This window comes from Crinia signifera, chromosome 11 (assembly GCF_055691185.1).
Source record: "Crinia signifera chromosome 11, ASM5569118v1, whole genome shotgun sequence".
In the NCBI taxonomy this organism is placed as follows: Eukaryota; Metazoa; Chordata; class Amphibia; order Anura; family Myobatrachidae; genus Crinia; species Crinia signifera.
The window spans coordinates 34,390,598-34,408,612 of NC_139227.1; the positions used below are offsets into that span (position 1 = coordinate 34,390,598).

General features: G+C 44.4%; 1 long non-coding RNA gene across 2 annotated transcripts in view; it reads left to right on the forward strand.

Annotated features, from left to right (window-relative positions):
• Positions 1 to 18,015, forward strand: part of LOC146045386 (uncharacterized) — a 481,075-nt gene that overhangs the window by 44,968 nt on the left and 418,092 nt on the right. For both annotated transcript variants that reach the window (XR_014465428.1, XR_014465427.1), the window contains exon 2: positions 3,413 to 3,441. This is a non-coding gene — a long non-coding RNA (uncharacterized LOC146045386). The remainder of the gene's footprint in view (positions 1 to 3,412; positions 3,442 to 18,015) is intronic.

The window sequence follows — 18,015 nt, forward strand, 5'->3', positions numbered from 1 at the left end:
TCAAATCTACCACATTACTGATTTTACCTTGTCCTGAATGAAATATTAATTGCCGTGCAGGCCTAATAATAAAATTATTTTGTCATACCCCTGATGAAGTCGTTCTGAAGAAACGCGTTGGGTTTTAAATAAAGAACTTCGACCTTGAACGAATCTCACGTATCATTCTGGAAGGGGACAAAGAATTGTCATATGAAATGTGATTGGTGTTTCATTCAGTAACCATTGTATGATTGACTAGGTGGTACTAAGTCTAGCGCTCTCCGATAAATTATTTTTCTTGCATCTTTGTTGTTAGACTCTCACTAACAGGGTAGCCTTATCGGAGTAGCAGCTGATAATCGATCCTTTAGCGCAATACGAAGGCCTGATTGTATATATATATCGATATATATCTATATATATATAGATATATATATAGATATATATATATCTATATATATATATGAGAAAGAAAAAGGCTGGCACTCTGGGGACTTGTAAAACGTGCTGTATTCAAAGCAAACGACTAACCAACGTTATCACCATGCACCTTGACAAAGCGTGGTTAGTCGTTTGCTTTGAATACAGCACGTTTTACAAGTCCCCGGAGTACCAGCCTTCCCCGGAGTGCCAGCCTTTTTCTTTCTCCTCATCCATCTTGTGGAAGGGCACCAGGGTAGGTGAATAGCAGCGGGGCCGCACAAACCACTCTCTCGCTCTCTCTGTCTCTCTCTCTATATATATACATACACACACACACACACACACACCAGGCACACACACCCATTGACCAGGTTTGTACTGTGTGTTGACAGAGTAATTTCCTCCCATGCAATTTGCAGCCAGTATTGACAAGTGGTAGGGGGCCCCACTGTCTAAAGTGACCTGGGCCCCCCAAAGGCTTAATCCAGCACTGGGGACAGTGCTCCAAAAGTAGCCAGTCCCTGCGATGTGCTCAGCCAGGTGCCAGGGTAGTCCGCACATGCGTGGATAGCTCTGACCCCCGATGACGGCACTGCCCTGGCAGCAGTGCGGTCTGTATACCATAGCCTACAATGGGCTACTACCATCTCAGAATGGTGGTAGCTGCCTGATGTTGATACATCGGGCAGCATTGCATCCCTCAGAGAAACCTCTGAGGGATGCGGCCTGCAGCGGTGCAGTAGGGATCGCAGCAGGGATCAGAAATTCCGGTACTTGTGTAATACAGGTTGAGTATCCCTTATCCGAAATGCTCGGGACCACGAGCATTCCGGATAAGGGAATATTCTGGTTTTTGGACTATTTTTTTTTTAGCCATACTTACCTGCCCCTGGTGGGTCCCCGATGGTCCCTCGGCGTCCATGGAGTCCTCCGGTGTCCACGGCAGGCCACCAGCACCGTCTCCGGCGTCTCCAGCGGTCCCAGGAGTGCTTTGCGCAAGTTCCCAGGTGCGCCGGTGATGTCACCGGCGCGCGCGCGCACTCGCACAAAGCACTCCTGGGACCGCTGGAGACGCCGGAGAGGATGCTGAAGGCCTGCTATGGACGCCGGAGGACTTGGTAAGTATTAAAAGAGGGTTGGGGGGGGGGGGGGGGAAATAAAATTTGAATTATTCCAAAAAACCACGGTTTTTGGAATAATTCGGATACGGGATGCCCGGATACGGGATACCCGACCTGTATCTGGACGCCCGATTTTTTCAGTGTATTGCATCGCATCGCATGCAATATAGTGGCATACAATTCATGCGATGCGATTTTTAATTGTATAGTCACCCATGGGTGATTTCATACCCCCACTATCCAACTACGCATGGAGTTGATTTTATATAGTGTCGCGAGCGCAGCGAGCCACCGAGCCCGAAGCGTGGCGAGCGGATGCAGAATACATGTAAAGTTATCCGCGTCCCCTCGCGGGGCTCGCTGCGCTCGCCACCCTATATAAAATCAAGTCCATGCGTAGTTGGATAGTGGGGGTATGAAATCACCCATGGGTGACTATACAATTAAAAATCGGGTCTTTGCAATGAAAAATCGCATCGCATGCCTTAAGTAGTGGCATGCGATAAAAAAATCGGGCGCCCAGATAGTACACAAGTACCGAAATTCCTGCTGTGGACCATCCTGATACATTCTGGTGATAATCTTTGCGGCTAACCACCAAAAACTGTGGTTTTCACAGATTTAGCCGCAAAATATTGAATGATAAATGGGCTCCTCTGGGATATACCCTATCACTATAATAATGTAATGTACATTGTATGGACCGACCTCTCTCTCCCTCTCACTATTTGTTCTGATCTCATTATAATGTTGCCACAGCCTGAGAAGTGCAATTAGCCAAATGTCCTAACAGCTCTGTGTAAACACAAGTAGTTCAATGACTTCTGATTTGTTCTATGTAATCAAAGTCACCCATGATCCTTTATCAGCTATAATGGAAGCCGGATCACAGGGCACTGGCTCCACTATCTCATGTACTGGAGAGAAATGTGAGAATGAGGATGGATTGTGCTGGGCCTGCAGGCGCACAGTATATTTAGGGTTTAACGTTCTCGTGAGGTCTATCGTGCTCCACTTTGCTGCTCGGTGGCAGATCTAGACTCTACTTTTCGGGGTGATTTAAGAATTAAGACGGACTCCTCCCTTCTCTATCCATTACTCCTGTCACTTACAGTTCTGCGCCTCCCATTTCCATCAAATATTGAAAAAATAAAACAAACAAAATAACCATGAACAAAAAATAGATCAAACTAAAAAACAAATGAGCAAAATGTTCACAACACAAACCCCAGTCCTCATTTTCTATTGTTTGCAAAGCGGTAATATGCTTTGTCACTCTCTACTGCAATTCATCAGTGCCCACAGTATATTATGCCACACATCGATGCCAGTGTGTCATTATGTACTTTATGTGCCAGCATTATGCCACAAAACATTATGTAACACCTCATCTGCTTATGTGTCTCTCGTTTCACCACACGCGTCTCTCGGTTTACCCCACTCACCATGGGGGGGATGTTCTAACATCTGCACCCCAGCTCCACCCTTTATCGCAGCCCATCGCATTCATAATTATCGCATATGCACTAACATATGCGATAATTATGGCAAAGGACAGCTCTTGCGTTAAGAGCTGTCCTTTGCGGTGAGTCAGCGGGGCGGTGGTGGGTCGTGCGGTGATGCCCCCTGCCGCGGTAACCCGGCATCCCAAATGCATCCCAAAATGTGGTAAAACCCCCGATAACGGGTTTTTTACCGCATTTTTAGCTTAGAGAATCTCCCCCCATATATGCCCCCGTACCTTCTTATACCGCTTGCCCAAAGGCTCCACTTTTCTCCTGTGTCCCTCACTTTTCCTTTTACTATGTACCTATTCCCTCTTCATCGCTCTAATATTCTTCTCTTTTCTTCTTCCTCCTCTTCTGATGATGCGTGACCATGTGCAGTACCAGATACCTGAGCCTCAGGATAACAGGTAAGCAGAGTCTTTTGATTTGAATAATTTTTGCTGATCTACTGAATTATTTTTATTTAACCTAAAATAAGGGCCTGAGACCCAGTTACATTACTATATAAACCAGTGGTTACCAAACTGTGTGTCTTGGGGGAACTTGCAGGGGTGCCCGGGTTGGTGGTCCTGAACCAGTTGAAATTATTTATTGTCAATGCTGCATGCAAAACCAATGCATGTGGCTTCCAATTATAAAATATCTGGACAACCAAAATTTTATTTTTGGGGGAAATTTCTCACATAGGGCCAGATGTAGTAAGCTTCGAAAAGTGATAAAATGGAGAATGATAAACAGCCAGCCAATCAGCTTCTAACTATCATGTTACAGCCTGGGTTTGCAAATGACAGTTAGGAGCTGATTGGCTGGTTGTTATAACTGTACACTTTGGCCCTTATTCTGATGTACTCGCAAAGGCAAATTCCTTCTCAAATGGACAAAAGCAGGTGGGGCAGATGTAACATGCAGAGAGAGAGTTAGATTTGGGTGAGTTTTTTTGTTTCTGTGCAGGGAAAATACTGACTGCTTTATTTTAACACTGCAATATAGATCTCACTTTAAAGTAAAACCCCACCCAAATCTAATTTTCTCTGCACAAGTTACCCCACCTGGTTTTGTCCATTTGAGAAGGAATTTGCATTTGTGAGTGAACCAGAATAATCCCCTTTATCACTTTTTTAAGCTTGATACATCTGGCCCCCTGTAGATTTTGCCTCTGGGCGCAGTGAAAAAAATTCTTATTCTAAATGGCGCCGCGTATAAGAACCACTGCTATAAACCAAAATGGGAAATTATTCTGTGGAAAGTAGTGTGACATCATATTAATTATTACATACACCTTATTTTCTCTAAATCAATTAATAGGGCGCGTGCCAGATGTTTGCCTTCATCTAGAGACACTATAATCTGCCTGATTTAATTTAACCTGATACGTAAACATTGCAGTTGATTGAACGGATGAAAGCGCCGGTATCCTCGCTAATAACTGAAATCAGGCGGGATGCTCATGAGTAATCTCCCCCAATTTGCTGGGATGCCCAGAGAGAGTTTCCAAAAAGGCAATCCGTCCGCAGGCCGCAAGTTTATAAATCCCAGAAGTTCCATTTGCTGAAAGCTTTGGCTGCAGTTACTGTAGAAATTTTTCTCTGTCAGGCAACAGAAAGCAGCACAAAGAGCCCAGCTGTTAGTCCTCAGAGCCCAGGCTTTTAATTAAAACAGTGGAAAATTAGATAACATTGCAAATTCATCACGGCCGCCGCTGGCTGTCAAAAAAAGAGAAAAAAATAAGCACTTGGGGGGTTAGCCACCCACCTTCTGTTTATACATCGCAAACTCCAGTTTCTTCCTAGAGGTCTTGCATCCTTCTTCGTCCCCTTTCTTCACTCGCAGCTATTTGATGCTGAGTCAATGCAATCATTGTGCCTCTGTGTAAAGAAAAGCAAATAAAGAGGACGGCAGGCCATCGCGGATGGCAACGGGAAAGCGGTTCACACTTGCCCACACATGCTAAGGATCATTCCTGTATGTATGTGGGGTGTGCTGGGGGGGCAGCCATTACCTGTTACAAATTAGGGCTGGCCTGATAAGAGGTGTTGTGTGCAGGTTACAGATCTACACTGCTGATATTCCGACTGTTTCACCGACTTTTATGCAGCTTCAGATTGCAATGTGCATTTCGCTTTGAGGCTCCTTTTATCGCTGGTATTTCTTTCATTTACTATGCAAAACATTCCTTTTGTAATTACTAAAAGCAGATATTATACAATTTCATGATAACGTGCCCATGGGGGCTGCTGTTCCAAAAAAACTAGATATTAAACTTATAGTACTCATAGGTAACCCCTAGGGGGGTTTCTATTTGCCCTGAAACCCCCTTCCTCTTGGCAAATGGATCAAATTATGACAACAATAGCTATGGTATATACATCAATAGACCATCTATAGTGTTAGATATGAATACATATTAGGTATTCCCGTATATCCCAAAACCGAAATATTCAAATCTGAATATTTCATTCCCCCCCCCCCCCCCACACACACCTTTGTTTATACTCACCTCGTCCCCCGGTGTCCACGCGGCTATCAAACTCCTCTTCAGCTGCATCCCCGGTCCCAAGGATGCATTGTGCGCATGCACCGGTGACGTCACCGGTGCACCCGCGCAACCACGCAATGTGTCCTTGGAACCGGGGATGCCACTGAAGAGGAATACAATGGCCGCCATGGACAACAGGAAACACAATGGACATAAGGGGACCGTTGGAGGACCACCAGGGGACCAGGTATGTAAAAAAATATATATTCCGAAATCCAAAATAATCCCTGTGGTCCCGAGCATTTCGTATGAGGGATACTCAACCTGTACTGTATTCAGTGGCGTAACTATGGTGTGGCAGCCCCAGCTGTGGCTTGGGGGAGCCAGCAGTCTTGGGGCGCACTGAAAAATACCTGCTGTCTTGTACAAATACACATTTTGCTGTCACAGCAGTGGTTGTGTACTGTAGCTGTGTACCGTAGGTGACAGCTCACCCCACCTCCCCAGTCTCCTCGCCTCCCCTGCGCCTAAGGCCAGCCGGTGTCATTACCCACACACTTCCGCTAAAATCCCCGGTCGGTCCTTGGAAGCTGAGGCTGGTGATGGAAGGCTACATTATGTCAGCGGACGGGATGTCCTCCCTGTTACGCCACATGGGCGCACGTCACTCCTTGGGAGCTGCAGCACTACACATGGCGGCGCACAGTAATCAGTCTGCATGTTTTACTAAAGAGGGGGGCACAGCAATTTATTTTGGCAGGGGGAGCTAAATTTAAAGTTACGCCACTGACTGTATTCCATACAGTATGCAGTGTGTAAAAAGACCAATGTTTATATTAATGTCCAGGATCGTTACTAGGTTCTTCTACCGCTCCCCCAGACTCCCACACTTGCTTTAATGTTCTGCAGATTGTGGACTACATGTGAAAATCCCCCTCTAGAAACCCTGTGTTTATCACTACTACTGTAGGTGTTATGGTATCTATATCTCATTTATATCTCACCTAGGTATTCTGATGATATAAATAATTTGGATGAAATCAATAGAGCCCTCTGCCTACTGTTTTGCCTATAAAAATGGAATTTCAGGGGACATTTAAGCATTTTTGGAAACTGATGCTGGGTTGTCACCCTACATTCCACTAGGCTCTCCAACGGTCCAGGCTTTAAGAATATCTATGCTTGGCCACAGGTGACTTAATTAGTACCTCAATCAGTTTAATTTAACCAGATACTAGGCGCTCTCCACATGGACGTAAATGGGGTCTGGGGATAATCAAAAAGGAAATATATTGTATAAAAAATTACTTCCCTTGATATAAAGGTGATAATCTTCTGTCAACTTGGAAGGAATCCCCTGTCCAAAATGTTTCTTTTTTCTTTGTGTCCTCCGATGCGTTTATATGTGAAAAAAGTATACAGACAGTGTGTTATATCCTTCACTCTTGACATGAACAATATATTCCACAGTTCTGTTTCTGGTTCACACGCGTACCAAAACTCACTATAAATAGTGGTTGGACACACTTATAAAGGTGTCTTTCTACTGGGTGACACGCACCCGTACTCACGATGTTATCTGTTTTGCGAAGCTCATAAAGGTATCTTTTCCTCTTCAAAAAAATTTTTTTATTGGTACATACAATGGTAAAGATAAAAAACAGGTAAAATATTTTTCCAAATAAAACTGTCTTAATCACTGGTTAAGAATAGATGGTGCTAATGCCCAATCAACACTTCCAAATGGTGTTCCGGACCCAAAAGGTAGTGGACTTGTACATATACACTCACCTGATCCTAACAGTGGTCCTCCAGTTTTTGCACATTCAGATCTGAGTCGACATGTTTCAAGACTATGTGTCTCTTCCTCAGGGCTCAGATCTTTGTGTGCATACTTCCCTTATATTCAGATTGCCCCTCCCACTTCCGGTTTTTGAAGCCGGATGTGTGATAAACATATAAAGCATATGGTCCAAAGTGTTCTCCATACTCTATATAATGTGTAGCAGTATGCCTCCTTTTATATCGCCCTTTTATGAAGTCAGGGCAGCGTTGGTTCTCTGTATGTTTCCTCAGATCTTCTTAGAATGATCTTCAGCGCCGTGTGCGCCAGCCGCACTCACTTCCGGTGGCGGGTGACGTCACTTCCGGTCACTCGTACTTGCGGAATTCTCTGCCGCACGTCTAATGGTTTAACTTCCTTCCTCTCATTTTGGACTGTCCCTGGAAACAGTGATACCGGATCTATGGTTCCATCCATAGGCTGGCAATATAGGAATGTTCCGTTTTTCTATGTATATGTAACAGTTTTCATTTGCAATGATTTTTCTGAAAAATAGCATAGTGTATCCATAAGTGATGTTCATTCATTGATACCCACATGTTTTCACTGAAATTGGCAAAAAAAAAGAACTTTCCTATATTTATGGACCATATATATAGATAAAATGACATAATATTAATATTAAGGTGTTAAATATAGGAAATACGTATATAAACTGGTAAAAGAGGTATATTTAAAAATACATATATAAGATAATCCTTTAAAACTATGAAATATGAAATAAATCATATAGGCAGTATATATATTGCCTTTTCTTTGTATCTATAAATCTATGGGGTACCTTTAGGGTAAGACCCCAAGGAATTCGGAAGGGCGAACCCCAAAATTCATCAGGCGCCACGATTACCTTCATTCCAATTTCCATTATACGAGTTTAATTTAACCATCTGTGCTGAGCCATGGATATACTTAACTTGGACCATTAGAGTTCCTTGAGGACCATGCTTGAGAACCTCTGCCCTAGTCTACAGAACAACGGGCATTGAATTGTACACACCATGTCACACAGCATGTCCCCATTTTTCTTGGAATCTAGGAACCAACCACACTTTGTTCTACCAGCAAGTCAACAAACGAGGGAGGTGGGTTTTTTAGTAACTTATCCTTGGTCCACGTAGGTATTGTTGACGAGAGCGCCTTGAGTACAGGGGGCATATTTATGAATGAACGAGTCCTTATAATTTCTTGTTGCCTCTATTCGTGGCAGTAAGAAACGAATGATTGCTTGAATGTAAAATACACCTACAGGAACATGGGCTCCTCTCCTGGTAACGATTAGTCCAACATAAATTAAAAGACAAATGTAGCCAACATAAAATAGCAGTAAAACGCCATTTGAACATGTTATAGTGAATTAATTTATTCTCATGTGTAGTATAATCAGATATAAATTAATGATAAAATCAAATTTGTATGCGCAACTGATGCAATATCTGTATGTCCTGTTATCCCTCTTGTACCATGCCTGAAGCTGCACTGTATCCACAAAAAATTCCTAGTATACGAGGCCAATAAAGTGATTCTGATTCTGAAATAACTGATTGGTGGGGAAATGCCTATAAGGATGCACAGATCAGTGTGTACTTACAGTCTATGGTAAGAAACCAGACGATGATCTCCCTGTTAACACCTTGTCTGACAATGGAACTTTGGGCATATTGTTCAAACATAGGGGGACAGTTACTAAGATGGGAGTTCTATTTCACATGGGATGTTGCTATGGGAAACCAATCAGAATGTGCTTCGGTACTCTTTACCTAGAAGGGCGCCAACGATCAAAATCGTGGTCATCGCGGGTAAAAATCGCGGTGATCGCGGTCATCGCGGGTAAAATTGGATGGTCGCGATGCCCGCGATGACCGCGATCACCGCGATTTTCCCATAGGGAACAATGTTAAAAAAGCTGATTGACCGCGATTTCACTGTTAAATGGCTCAATTGACCCGATTTGGCCATATTAACCCTGAATTAGGCCCAATTAACCCTTAAATGTCCACCCCAATTTTTGACGCCACCCCACGATCCACGCCAACCCGAAGCGTGGCGAGCGCAGCGAGCCCGCGAGGGGCGGCGGTACGCGTCCTCCGACCTTTTCATGCCCTACTATCCACGTCGGCGTGGTGTGAGAATAGAATAGTGTGGCGAGCGCAGCGAGCCACCGAGCCCGAAGCGTGGCGAGCGCAGCGAGCCCCGCGAGGGGACGCGGATACCTTCACAGGTAGACGCGTCCCCTCGCGGGCTTCACAGGTGTCCGGGTCGCCACGGACACCTGTGAAGCCCGCGAGGGGACGCGTATAACTGTGAAGGTATCCGCGTCCCCTCGCGGGGCTCGCTGCGCTCGCCACGCTTCGGGCTCGCTGGCTCGCTGCGCTCGCCACACTATTCTATTCTCACACCACGCCGACGTGGATAGTAGGGCATGAAAAGGTCGGAGGACGCGTACCGCCGCCCCTCGCGGGCTCGCTGCGCTCGCCACGCTTCGGGTTGGCGTGGATCGTGGGGTGGCGTTAAAAATTTGGGGGGACATTTAAGGGTTATTGGGCTCTGTAGCCCATTTAACATTGATTCCTATGGCCAAATCGGGTGGATTGAGGCATTTAACACTAAAATCGGGTCCATCGCGGCTTTTAACATTGCTTCCTATGGGAAATCGGGAGCATCGCGTCGCGGGCATCGCGGGTACGTTTATGGCCGGCCGCGACGCGACCGACACGATTTTCATGTTTTACATTGATTTCAATGGGAAATCGCGGGCATCGCGTCGGTCGCGTCGCGGCCATACATAAATGTACCCGCGATGCCCGCGACGGGCGCCGTACTAAGTAAAGAGTACCTGTGCTTCTTATTTATTTTGCACCTTCTAAAAGATAATAGTATCTGATTGGTTTCCCATAGCAGCATCCCAAGTGAACTAGAACTCCCAGCTTAGTTAATTTCGCCCTTAGAGGTTGATGCCTAATGTAGTGTGAGATCTGAGATAGACAGGGCATACATTGGCCCTTATTCAGATCTGATCGTAGTACAAATTTGTTCTTAAAATGGGCAAAACCATGTGCACTGCAGGTGGGGCAGATGTAACATGTGCAGAGAGAGTTAGATTTGGGTGGAGTGTGTTGAAACAGAAATCTAAATTGCATGGTAAAAATAATGCAACCATTATTTACCCTGCACAGAAACAAAATAACTTACACAAATCGAACTCTCTCTGCACATATTACATCTGCCCCAGCTGCAGTGCAGCATGGTTTTGCCCATTTTGAGAACAAATTTGTACTACGATCAGATAAGGGCCATTATGTAGAATTTCGGGCAGCTGTACCCACCTTACGGTCTACTGAAGATAGTTGTATGGAATTTTCCATACAACTTATTTGTCAAAAGATAAACATTTTTAGTACTTGTCTGGTCATTTCCTTTGCCTACGTAATGGCATTAACCCATCGATACTCAAATTCATTTGAATAAAATTACCATGACATCGGTAGCAGTAGAGCTAAGTAGGACCCCATTGGGACCTAGCCACTATACTGGTTAAGGACCCATTCCACCCATTCATTTCTACCGGGTTAGTGTAATCCAGCCCCTTAGTGCTGAGCCCTAGGCAGAAGCCTTGTCTGCCTAATGGATGCTCCAGCTCTGGGCACAATATGATTTTTGAGTGCTCAGATCCGTTCTGTGCCTTATTAAGAACTGGAATCTGAAAATGCTATTCGGCCGCTGGGCGGTTGCACTGTGAATGACCTAAATGTTCTCGGCTATAATTACATGGTCTTAGTCATTTATAAAGAGCGAGCTTACATTTACGCCAGAGGTAAGGAGACATTAGGAGATTCCGCGGCATGCTACCTCTCTAATGATCTGCGTTCCTTTGAACTTTGACAGTCGCTGGATGAACAAACACGGTTTTGCCAAGATGCTTTGTTTGAAGTCCTTTCCTGCCTTTGTAAAGTAGTTTCCTTCAATGGGGGATTCTAGATATGGAAGAGAAGGTTTTTGGCAAGCGAGTCCTATCACTGATAAGAGCCGAGTATTACACCAAGCTTTTCTCACTGCAAATCTCGTTTTCCAGTATAATTAGTCTGTGATATGCTTCCTGGAATATTTTTTCCTGCGTTGGAAACACCATATGAAGCTAAAACTCCCATAAATTGCCCGCCGGGGCTTATTTCACGATAAAACACCAGCAAAAAGGTTCTACTAGATTTTTCGGGCGTTATAATGAGTCATTTATTTTACACTGATAGGACGGCTGTCTAATACATGCATGAGATCCTACAATGAACTTAAATACAGTACTATGACAGTGAGTCCGAGGATTCACTGTCCTGAGGAAGCCGGACTTAAATTATCTGGGGAAACGCGTTGAGCTGACCTAACTGCTTTGGACCCATCCATATATCGTGTGACCTGTCCACTCTCCCACCGACATTCTCAACTCCTGCATTAACTGCACTTCTGTAATATGGGACATTTGTATTGTTCCTAATCCAGCACAAAAGGAGGACATAAATACGCCAAATCGGGAGGCCTGAGCCCTTGAAATCATAGGGCACCTAAGGACAACTGGTGTCACCATTTACTGGACCCATTCATTTCCAGCAGACACAAATGGATGGTAATATTCATCACAATATCCATTTTTTCCCAATAGTTGGAGATCTCAATTTGATCAACATCTTAGATCCCTGAGATATTTTCTTTTATTGCTCAATTTTTAATTATACTATATGTTTCTTATGCTATGTGTGAGATGTACATCAATTATGATATTAATCATTAAATAATAATTTTGAGAACCGTCTTGTCTTAATCATTGGAACAGCTATCGCTGGCACATTTTCTGCTTAGTACTCTGACAGTGATCCTATAGCAGGCATGTCCAAACTATGGCCCTCCAGCTGTTGTGAAACTACAAGTCCCAGCATGTTTTGCTATTAGATCATGCTAAAACTATGGCAAGGCATGCTGGGATGTGTAGTTTCACAACAGCTGGCGGGCCACAATTTGGTCATGCCTGCCCTATAGGGATACAAGTTCCTGGTGGTCATTGTATAACATAATGTCTTGGCGAACCATATGTAATACCCAGATCCATGGTCGGAATAGGGGCCACACTGGTCTGGGGATGAAAATGATTAGGGGTCTTTAGTGAGAAGTGCAGAGCCCAGTCTGTTGTGACTGGTATACATTTCAATGTCCAGCCATAGAACACAGTGGTCCTTCACTGGTGACCAGTATAAAATATGGAGCCCATTACCTGGAGTCTAGTGCAGGGTGGCCTACCATCCCAGATTGGCCGGGAGGGTCCCAGAAATCGGGTCCCCCTCCCGCCCCCTGGAAAGGTGGGCAAATCTCCCAGTTTCTTATACAGCACAGAAAGGTCTGTAGCACTTTACAATTGGAACTAGAGCAAGATCTATAAAGGTGCCCATACTCTGTTCAATTATTGTGTGCAATATGGTCTAGATCGCATCACATTGCATCGCATACCTTTTGCAATGCAATGAGATGCAATCTAGTACAAAAACTATGTGCAACATGTACTTTTTGAGCTGTACGATGGGATGTGCACAGGAGCGCGCATCTCATAGCACCCGGCAATTGTACCGTGTATGGACCTTTACCCAGAACTCTTGTGGCCAGTATACAAAGTCAATGTCAATTAGGAGATGTCCCTTTTCTTCAGAACATGTAAAAGGGAAGGAAGGCCTGAATTTCATGGGCAGGTCCCTCCTTCCTCTTGTTGAACCCCTAACACTACACATGCCAATCATGCTCCTTCCAATTCCCATGAATCCCATCCCATTAAGCAACTCTGACTCTGTGTACTTACCCTTAACAGACACAATGAGTGCTGATATGCCCACGCTCAATAATTTAAAAGGCAAAATATATTCGTTACTCCTGGTATTATGGACTGAGATTTAGGACCTACAGATCGGTAGTGTCCTGGGGAAGCTCCAGAGGGGGGCTGCAGCACAGTTAAAAATTCAAATAGGGGAGTCACATCAACAGGGCTGCCATCACAAATTGTGGGGCCTGGGCTCAACAAAATAGGCAGGGCCCCCCTTCCCTTTCTCGATCACATGGAATGCCTGGTGAGACCTGTGTCTTCCACACTGGCCGCACTGCTCAACCTCGATATTGCTTCATGGGAAATGTGAACCTTGTTTATGACAAATTATACTTTATAAACTCCAGTCCTGGGCCCCCTCTCTGTCTGGACCTGGAGTCCCCGCAGTCCCCCCAATGGCTGCTCTGCACACCAACTGCCATTCACAACTGATTCCCCTATTTGAATTTTGAAGTATGCTGCAGCCGCCACTGGTACTGTCCACATGTAATCACCCCCACCTCCAGATACTGAGCCCCCAGTGACAGCTGCTTGCTCATTGTTACATAGGACACGGCAGCATCTTCTAGATGGAATCTCAGGCTGAGCTAGATGTATGGCTGTGATTCTCCGTGCTCAGTAATGTCAACAATAGGCAGTGATAAATAGCTGTCAGTATCTTATCGCCTGACATGATCATATAGAGGTTAATGGAATTAAACTTGTAAATAAACTGAGCACACTGATAGCAGAGAGTGCAGGACCACCACATATATTCCTGGCCTCCCAGAAACCACTGCTGTGCACTTACAGCTGTATTGTCCTATTAAACCTGGTGATGTGAAATCAGCATTGTGATCATTACACCCCTGATGGGCTCCTGCATCACTAAAACAAAACGCATAGTCATATACCGATACAAACCTGGGTCAATGGGACTTGCGACAGATTTCTAACGGACGTAGCTCAAGTAAAATGACATATATTTTTTTTATAGCCATTACCTTTGATTTTAAAAAAAATGCGCACAGAGCAATTAAAAACTCTTCTTATAGTTTTATTATTAAAAAAAAAATTGCACCTAACGTATATATAACATATATAGGACCCGATTCTCACACCCACACATCCTCCTGTTGCAGACGCATCTAGCGATTTGTTTTACAGCATACTTTGTGTACGTATCCTTACAAATTAACACGCGATTCAGAGTGGTGCACATGACGCATAAATGTACGTATGTTGGCTTCTAAATAGGCGTTTTCTGGTAGTCAACTGGGCACAGCAATGCGGTTTATTGGTGTTGCCATAGATGCATGGTATCCACATGATGATCGACAGTGCATAGATTGACAGGTTGAAAAGGTCAACAAGTGCTGTACTTGGTTGACACACAAATGGTCTACGCATTTATAAAATATATTGTTGAGTCCCTGTATTTGTATTTATTAGAGCATGTGGTCACAGGCCACTTCACCCCAACCTGGGAATGGCGAGTGCTGCTTGCACCCCATTCGCAGGGATGGCGAGTGTTGTGGTACTCTGTATGTGTATATATATATATATATATATATATATATCTCAAACAAGCAGGTCGGAGGAGCGCTAGTCCTTTGCTTCACAGGATAAAATCTGATATTACTCTCTAGATTTTTGCCCCAGCAATCCACGGGGTTAAGCACTAGACCTCGTTTTTTTCCAGGCCGCTGCTTCTCAATCGAAGGGAATCCCGGGGACCCACGGGATTCAAATTGATCTGAATAGAGAGATGAAGAGAAGCGCTTCATAGTGCAAATATTGCTTTTATTTTCAAAAGACATTCGGTCATTTTAAAACTCAATAAAATACACAGAAGATTCAACTCTATACAGGTGTATCAATTAGCTCCACTCATCAAGAGCATGGGCAGATTTCTCTAACTTCTATTTAAAAACAGTGCATGTTTACTTGCAAGTAACACTGAGTGGAGCTAATTGATACACCTGTATGGAGTTGAATCTTCTGTGTAATGGTATAAAACTGAGTCCTGAGCGTCTGGTGGGACAGCCCACTGACGAAGTCATCGACGAAACGCGTCTGGGCGTGTCCTACCAGACGCAAACTACTATACCCGGCACAGGTCAGGAGAGCGGTGAGGAGAAAGTGCGCCAGCAAGCCTTGGCTATCAGCCAGATGCCAGACGCGGCAGCCGTTACCGTAATCACTCCGAGGAGATACTGACTGTGGACGCAGTAACACGGTTTCATTTAAAACCACGTGGTATTCTAGCCCACGCTGCTGAAAAGCAGGGTACGCAGTGTATTGTATTTTATTGAGTTTTAAAATGACCGAATGTCTTTTGAAAATAAAAGCAATATTTGCACTATGAAGCGCTTCTCTTCATCTCTCTATTCATATATATATATATATATTATTCCCCCCCCCCCCCCATTATTTTATACTTAACTAGAGGTGAGAAAGTTTATGGCCGGTCTGCTGCTGTGACCACAAAGAACCATAAAGTGTCTCCTATATATTCCTATGTGCCAAGGAAAAAAGTTTACGGGGCTAATTGCAAAGCAGTTACATCCTAACCCTTTATGGTAATGCCGGTATCCGACTGTGTATGCCAAGTATTCATGCATCTGCAGGCAGAAGGTCCACAACCCACAAAGTCGTTACCAGTATTGGGATATGCACTCAAAGAGATCGGTGTGCCCTATCTCTGTATGCAAGCTAAGAAGCAGAGCACTAATGGATCAGTTCTTTGCAATTGCCATGTCTACGGACAGATCATTTCTTCTACCTCCACATGATACTATACTCTGCATGTTCCACCCTGACCTGATACTACTCCTTCTTCATGTTCTGCCCTACCTTATTCTACTCACTCTGCAAGTTCTACTTCCAATGAAATCGCATAGTACAGAACGGAGCCGGACCACAACGGAGCGTGTATGGGCTCCTTTACCCACACCTGATACTACTCCCTCTGCATGTTCTACCTCAACCTGATACTACTCCCTCTGCATATTCTGACCCTACCTGATGCTACTCCCTCTTTATGTTCTGCCCCTACCTGATATTACTCCCTCTTCATGTTCTACCCCGACCTGATACTACTCCCTCTACATGTTAAACCCACACCTGATACTAATCCCTCTGCATGTTATACCCCTACTGATACTACTCCCTCTGCATGTCATACCCCTCCTGGTACTACTTCCTCTTCATGTTCTACCCACACCTGATACTACTCCCTCTGCAAGTTCTACTTCCACCTGATTCTACTCCCTGTGCATGTTCTACCCACACCTGATACTACTTTCTCTGCATGTTATACCCCTCCTGATACTACTCCCTCTGCAAGTTCTACCCACACCGGATACTACTCCCTCTGCATGTTCTATCCCTACCTGATACTACTCCGTCTGCAGGAGCGGATAAGCTATAGACCGCTGCGGGAGTATCTGGTTGCTTTGCCCCTTGTTTCTACCTTTAGCGATATATACAGAGCGAGCGCGGAAAATTATATATACATTTTAGGCATTCAACAAAATGAAGGATTCTATTTGATGTAAGAAACTGGCCGAATTTTGTTTTAATTCCTGTTTTTTTTATTAAAATGGTGTTTGCAGTGGAATTGTGAGACGACTGGTATATTCCTGTACTTGGGTCAGTGATAATAGAAATATTCCCCACATTACTGAGCATTTGGGCCGTCCTATGTGTTACTGAGGCACACTACATGCTAAGGGTCACTTCCTGGACCAGCGGCTATTACATGCTTTCCCTAAGCACAACACACAGTCATTATCAATCCTGCAAATGCGGACATTTACGCCATCACAGAGCAATAAATCCAATGCAAACATCGTTTTGCTTTTGCAAGAGATTATCATCTGTTATGCTGAAAAGTAATATTGCTATACCGTACGTGATGGTTTCCTTACAGGCACCTTCCCTAATCCGTCTTTACCTAGTGATATTTTAAAGCAAAACACAATTAACTAAAACCTTGTAACGTGAGCCATTATTAAAATGTAAATTTGCTGATATGCATCTTCTAGCTGGGCGCAGAAACAGACTTCATAATATTATTACAGTCATAGTCAAAAAAATACTGAATCAGTGAGTGAGCGAGAGGACAACGATTTCCTGCAGGACTGGTGCTAAGTGTCAGCACACGGGGGCTGAAGGACAGCTGCTGTTGTGAGCTGCGAATCGCCCAAGCGGTCAGGGGGACATTTCTCCATACTCGCGTGTTTTCCCAACTTGCCACCAGTGGTAAACATCAATCTAAATGTCAATTAGACACACTTTGTCTCGATATAGAGGTGGATGCCATTGCTCTGGCATCGGTTAGTGGAGTCACGGTAACGCTAATATGCAAATGCTAGTTTCCGGCACGCACTGTATGGGGGGTTATTCAGGTGCAGTTGCACCTGCGCTCATACCTGCAAAGTGATGATGTTCAATACTTTGCGCATGTGCAAGACCCAAGCGCCTAATTCATATTTGTACGCACTTGCCTATGCAGCTGTAAATGTTTAGGCTATGAATTGGTTATCATCCCAAGTGAAGCAACTGCTCAGAAAACGATATAGTCCACCGGAGTCAATCCCAAAGTCCTCAACAACTGTGGACAAACGCAATAATGAGGAACATCAACAGCTCAAGTAAGCCTATGGCTATGCAGACTGGACGCTGCAGTAGAAACACTCGTGCCATGATTCTCTACGAACATGAGCCCAGCTGAATGTAAAATACACTCCTCCGATAAATGCCCATGACATGCCTGCTTTTTTGCTTCCACTTCCTGTTACCTCCCCCAAAAGGTCACTTCCTGT